General features: G+C 42.9%; 1 protein-coding gene across 2 annotated transcripts in view; it reads right to left on the bottom strand.

Annotated features, from left to right (window-relative positions):
- The window catches only part of PGLYRP2 (peptidoglycan recognition protein 2), a 94,192-nt gene extending 89,245 nt beyond the window's left edge, over positions 1–4,947 (bottom strand). Inside the window, exon 1 of one of the 2 annotated variants that reach the window (XM_073622403.1) lies at positions 4,835–4,947. The gene's annotated coding sequence lies outside the window, so the exon portion shown is untranslated. The remainder of the gene's footprint in view (positions 1–4,834) is intronic. The other variant, XM_073622404.1, reaches the window with a different exon arrangement.
- Positions 4,948–6,486: the final 1,539 nt, after the last annotated feature.

A 6,486-nucleotide genomic window follows, 5' to 3' on the forward strand; every position in this document is an offset into this window, starting at 1 on the left:
TGCATATATTTTAAAGTCGCAATTGATCAAGGATATCTGCCTAAAGCTAGAGAACAAAGTTGGGTCCTTCCCTTCTTTACGCAAAAGTGATATATATGCCCCCAGTACTTCCCCACGGATCTTCAAACCTTCCCCAATAGAGTTCATATATAAATGGAAGAAGAGGGTCAGGATACCTGAAACCTTTTTAAAATACAAGGATGTATAGCCATCTGGGCCCGGACTTTTACCAGCCTTACTTTTCCTAATTGCCTGCTCAATTTACTCCTTGGAAATATCTTTTTCTAATTTACTTACATCCTCATCCGATAAGGCCGGTAACTTAATCTTCTGTAAATACTGTTCTATTTTATTTCCTCTATTTTGTCTGACTTCACTGTCTTGAATATCATTTACTTTGTTTAGTGATTGGTAGTACTCCAAAAAGATTTTACTGATGTCTTTACATAGTTACATAGTTAATAAGGTTGAATAAAGACACCAGTCCATCCAGTTCAGCCTGAGTGAGTGTGGGTGTGTGTCTAAAATTGTCCCCAACCCTGTACATCCCACACTCACATCAGTTCCTACCCTCAATCCAAGGTCCCCATTCATATACTAGGGCCAATTTTGGACTGAAGCCAATTAACCTACCAGCATGTCTTTGGAGTGTAGGAGGAGGAAACCGGAGTACCCGGAGGAAACCCATGCAGGCACAGGGAGAACATGCAAACTCCAGGCAGGTAGTGTCGTGGTTAAGATTCGAACCGGCAACCTTTTTTACTGCTAGGTGAGAGTGCTACCCACTACACCACTGTAGAGTAATTAATTTCTCCCTTTTTATCTTTAATTTTCATAATATAGTTTATATTCCTTCTAGGTTTATTCACCCCCGCCAGCACTTTCCCAGGTCTGTTACCGAACTCATACTGCCTTTTAAATGTTCTAATAAAAGCTTGTTTAGACTCCTGCTCCATCAAATCTCTCAGAGCCTCACGTTTTCCTGATATCTCCACCCTTACCTTATTATCATTTAAATTTTTATGTAACTGCTCTATTATTATTATTATTATACAGGATTTATATAGCGCCAACAGTTTACGCAGCGCTTTACAATATAAAAGGGAGACAATACAGTTATAATACAATAAAATACAAGAGGATTAAGAGGGCCCTGCTCAGATGAGCTTACAATCTAATAGGGTGGGGCAGGTGGTACAAAAGGTTGTAACTGTGGGGAATGAGTTGCTGGAAGTGGTAGGAAATTAGTTGGAGACATGATAGGTTTTCCTGAAGAGATGAGTTTTCAGGGATCGCCTGAAGGTAGCAAGAGAAGGGGATAGCCGGACAGGTTGAGGTAGCAAGTTCTAGAGGATGGGAGAAGCTCTGGAGAAATCCTGGAGACGAGCATGGGAGGAGGAGATGAGAAAGCTTGAGAGCAGGAGGTCTTGAGAAGAGCAGAGAGGACGATTTGGGTGATATTTGGAGACAAGAATGGTGATATAGCTCGGGGCAGAGTTGTGAATGGCTTTGTATGTTATGGTTAGTATTTTGAATTTAATTCGCTGGGTGATTGAAAGCCAGTGTAGGGATTGGAGGAGAGGGTTGGCAGACACTGAGCGGTTGGTAAGGTGGATAAGTCTGGCAGCAGCATTCATGATAGACTGAAGAGGGGATAGCCTATGGAGAGGTAGGCCAATAAGAAGGGAGTTGCAATAGTCAAGGCGAGAGATAACAAGGGAGTGAATGAATGAGGAGCTTGGTGGTTTCATTTGTTAAAAAGTGGTGAATTTTAGAACTGTTACGGAGGTGAATTCTACAAACTTTTGACAACGATTGGACTTGGGGCTGAAATGACAAGTCAGAGTCTAGGATTACACCTTGTACCCTCGAGTGAGGGGAGGGACTGATGGTTGCATTGTTGATTTTGATAGAAAAGCCATGGAGGGGGGCATGAGCGGGGGGGAATATTAATAGCTCAGTTTTAGAGAGATTTAGTTTAAGGAAGTAGTACAACATCCATGCTGATATGTCAGTTAGTAAGTTAGTAATGCGAGAGGAGACTGAAGGAGTGAGGTGAGCAGTAGACAGATAGATTTGGGTGTCAGACGTATAAGTGGTATTGGAAGCCGTGGGCAGTTATCAAATGACCAAGGGAGGAGGTGTAGATAGAGAAGAGAAGGGGTCCAAGAACAGAGCCTTGGGGGACCCCCACAGAAAGGGGCAATGGAGAGGAGGAGACAGAGTTGTAGGTGACACTGAAGGAGCGCTGTGATAAATAGGCAGAGAACCAGGATAGAGCAGAATCTTGGAGGCCAAGGGAATGTAGTTTGAGAAGGAGCGGGTGGTCAACAGTATCAAAGGCCACAGAGAGGTCAAGTAGTAGGAGTATGGAGTACTGGCTGTTGGTTTTAGCAATTAGTAAATCGCTAGTGAGTTTTAGTAAGGCAGTTTCCGTGGAGTGCTGCGAGCGAAAGCCAGACTGTAAGGGGTCAAGAAGGTTATTTTCACTGAGGTAGGAGCTAAGATGGTTGTAGACTAAGCGTTCTAGAAGTTTAGAGGTGAATGGGAGCAATGAGATGGGTCTTAAGTTGTTCAGATTGGTAGGGTCCAGTGAGGGCTTTTTAAGTATGGGAGTGATCTGCGCATGTTTTAGATGGGAGGGGAAGGTGCCACTAGAGAGGGAGAGATTGAAGATATGAGTGAGGAAGCATAGGATAGAAGAAGAAGGTGACCATGGTAGTTGTGAGGGAACAGGATCCAAGGGACAATTGGTTAGGTTCAGTAGTAGCCAATTCAAAAGAGGAGAGTGTTGAATGTGCTGCTAGGCAAGGTATGTTGGGTGGGGAAGACGTACGCACAGAGGAGGTGTCCTCATGAATTGCATCGATCTTGTCTTTGAAGTGATTGGCAATCTCTTGGGCAGTGAGTGAGTTAGTGGGTAGAGGGGGTAGGGGACGAAGCAGAGAGTTAAAGGTTGAGAAGAGCCGATGGGAACTGGATGTCAAGGCATTAATAAAAGAGACAAAGTATGCTTGTTTGGCAGCATGGAGGCAGGAATTGTATTTTAGAAGGGCAGATTTATATAGGGTGAAGTCTTGCAGGCATTTGGTTTTACGCCACAGTCGTTCAAGAGCACGGCCATGTCTCTTGAGATTTCTAGTGTTGTCAGTTTGCCAGGGTTGTAACGGTCGGGGCATGATTCTGTGTGCGGTTAGAGGAGTAAGTGCATCTAGTGATGATGAGAGTGAACTGTTGTAGACAGAGGTGGCCAGGTCAGGACAGGACAGGACAGGGGAAAGATTATGTCATATAGGTGGTCAGTAACAGAATAGAGAAGAGAAGAGTTAAAGTGGCGAAGGTTTCTACAAGTAATTGTTTGCTGCTTGGAGGGATGGGTGGTTGGAGGCAAGGATACAGTGAAAGTAATGAGGTTGTGATCAGAGAAGAGGAAAGGGGGTGTTGGTGAGGTTGCCAGGGTTGCAGAGATGGGAGAATACAAGGTCAAGGGTATTACCATTGGAGTGAGTGGAAGTATGTGTCCATTGGGTTAGGTCAAAAGATGAGGTTAAGTTGAGAAATTTAGCTGTAGTTGGGCTGTTAACATTGACAGGAATATTGAAGTCACCAAGACTTCTAATACCTGAATTTTTTCTAGGAGAGATTGTTTTTGTGCTGTCCACATTTTTTTCCTCTTAACTCCCTCTACTATCAGTCTCTCTCTCATAAATACTTTGTGGGTTTCCCACAATACATAATATACACAATAATATTGGCGCAATATTTTCTACGTTGTTCTCTTTAAAAAATAGATTAAAATCCCTTTCCAAATCCTCCACTATGCCCTGATCATATAGGAGCGATTCATCTAACCTCCAGGATCTTTGCCTATCCGGTATATTCTTTAAATCCAAGCTGACTATAACCGGGGCATGATCCAAGAGGGTGAATGACCTCACTTCTGCCTTTAATAGCCCCTCTAGGAGATGGTGATCCAAAAAGACATAGTCGATTCTCGAGTAGGATGAATGCACCTGAGAATAATGTGTAAAATCCTTCCCTTTAGGGTACAGGGTTCTCCACACTTCCACAAGCTGCTGTCGGTATATTTTTAGTTTAATTACTTTGAGATATTTGCCTTCTGAACGTAGGGAGAGAGGCTGGGTATCCAGGGTTGGATCGAGTACAAAATTAAAATCCCCTGCCATAATTACTTTACCCTCTTTGAAATTTTCTAATTCATTCAATACCTTTCTCAAAGAAAGGCACAGAGGGACATTTGGGCAGTATATATTAACCAGTGTGTATTCAGTATTGAACAGGGATCCCTTAATAAACAGGTACCTTCCTTCAGAGTCTGTTTCCATCACTTTTAAATTAAATGGTGTATTTTTATCAAAACCTATTGCTATTCCTTTGGATCTCTTATCAGGGGAATATCCATAGAACCAAGCTGGATAATTTTTTTTTTTTTTTTGTACAAAGAGTTTTATTGAAAATATATATCAACAGAATAGTACAAAACAGTGATGGATACATCATGAATTAACAGGTATAAGGCTGCCGGAGACCGGCAGGTAGAACTGACATTCAAGAATTTAAACCTGGTCTCAGGCAGCTCAAGGCCGAGGCCAGGCTACATACTAAGGAGAGTCTTTATCTAGTGTTTACTAGCATAACGGTAAACTGCAAACACAGAATATTATGTTTGCAAACACTCATAAACATTAAAGGATGCATAGTGAGATGTTATTGTAATACGTAACATTGCATTAATAAAAAAAGAAAAAAAAAAGAAAAAGGAACCAGAAATAAAGTCAGATTAAATTGGTTAACTTCAAAGAAGATAACATACCTTTGTATGGAATAACTTTTTTGTTACCTTAAATATCCAAACTCTGTAGACTGAAACCCAGAGGCCTGAATAAGAAGAAGGAAAGAGAAATTGAAAGTGGGAGAAGAGGGGGGGGAGGGAAAGGAGGGGAGGACCCTGGGATGGGGGGAACGGAGGCTCATTATAGGGAAAGAAGCGTTAGGTCAAATCTTGATGGACGGTTATGGGTCACCCAGGGTTGCCATATCCTGAGGAACTTATCATGCGTGTCCAGCAATATGGCCGTAAGTTTCTTGTTTACCATGATATCATTCACACAATTTTTAACTGCTTCAAAGCTAAGGTTCAGAGTTTTCCAGGCCCTTGCTATGGTCAATTTAGTTGCGGTAAAAATATTTGCTGCTAATTAGCGTTCAGGACGAAGAAGCTCTGTATTCGGTTTCCATAAAAGGGCCTCAAAAGGGTCCCGCTTTATAGTGGTATTAAAAAGATTGCGTAGTAGTGCGTATACTCTAACCCATAATCTGCAAACCCTGGGGCAGGTCCACCAGATATGCAACATCGTGCCCTCCCTTGAGCACCCTCGAAAACAGAGTGGGGAATAAGATGGGATGAAGCTTGCTAATCTAGCTGGGGTATAGTACCATCTATAAAAGACTTTATAAGCGTTCTCCAAAAAGAGAACATTCTTAGAGCATTTGGATAGCATAATAGTCATATCTTGCCAGTCCTCCGGGTCCAATTGTTTCCCGAGTTCGGCCTCCCATTGGAGATGATAGGGTCTCAATGGTGGCGTTTTGGAGTTAATTATAGCAATATATATGAAGGAAATTAGACCCGGGATTGGGGGCGCGATCTACAAAGGCTTTCAAATGGGGTCATGGTAAAGGGGGCCGAATGGGATTTTATAAGGTGTTGGAGAAAATGCCTAATTTGCAGGTAACTGTAGTGCTCCCTAAGGGGGATATCATGTGAGGAACGTAAAGCCGCAAAAGGGATGATCTTGGTTGGGGTGAGTAACGAATGGATATCTGTAAAGCCGTTATCAGACCACCATTTAAACTGCAGTGGATTATCACAACCTGGTTGAAATAAAGGGCAGTGGAGGAGACGAAGTAGTGGGAGGTGAGGAGAAATTAGGCCTGCTGAGTACTTAACCGCATCCCACAGTTTAAGGGAGTGAGCCAGACAGGGACCTATGGTTGAGGGGCGATGTGCTTTAGGAAGCCAGGGAAGGGAGGCTAGAGGCATTGGGTGTGCGTCTACTAAATCCATGGTGGCCCATAGTGGCATTTGTTGTTTCTCATGAAGGTGAGATAATGGGGCGATACCCGCAGCTGTGTAATATGCTTGCAGATTAGGAACTGAAAGGCCACCATTGATTTTGCGCGCGTAAAGTACTTGTCTCTTGATCCTGGGTCTCTTGTGGCCCCATATAAACTGCATAATTTTACGTTGATGTATTCGAATGATATGGGGGGGCACATGGACTGGCAAAACTCTAAAATAATAGAGCAATTTAGGGAGGTACGTCATGCGTACCGTCGCTATTCTGCCGAACCAAGAAATCGGAAGTGTGGACCAAGAGGCAAGCATAGCCTCCAGCTTTCGGAAAAGCGGAGGAAATTTGGCTTGGTATAATCCCAAGTACCTTGGAGTAAGTTTAATACCCA

This window comes from Aquarana catesbeiana, linkage group LG03 (genome assembly GCF_042186555.1).
Source record: "Aquarana catesbeiana isolate 2022-GZ linkage group LG03, ASM4218655v1, whole genome shotgun sequence".
Lineage (NCBI taxonomy): Eukaryota > Metazoa > Chordata > Amphibia > Anura > Ranidae > Aquarana > Aquarana catesbeiana.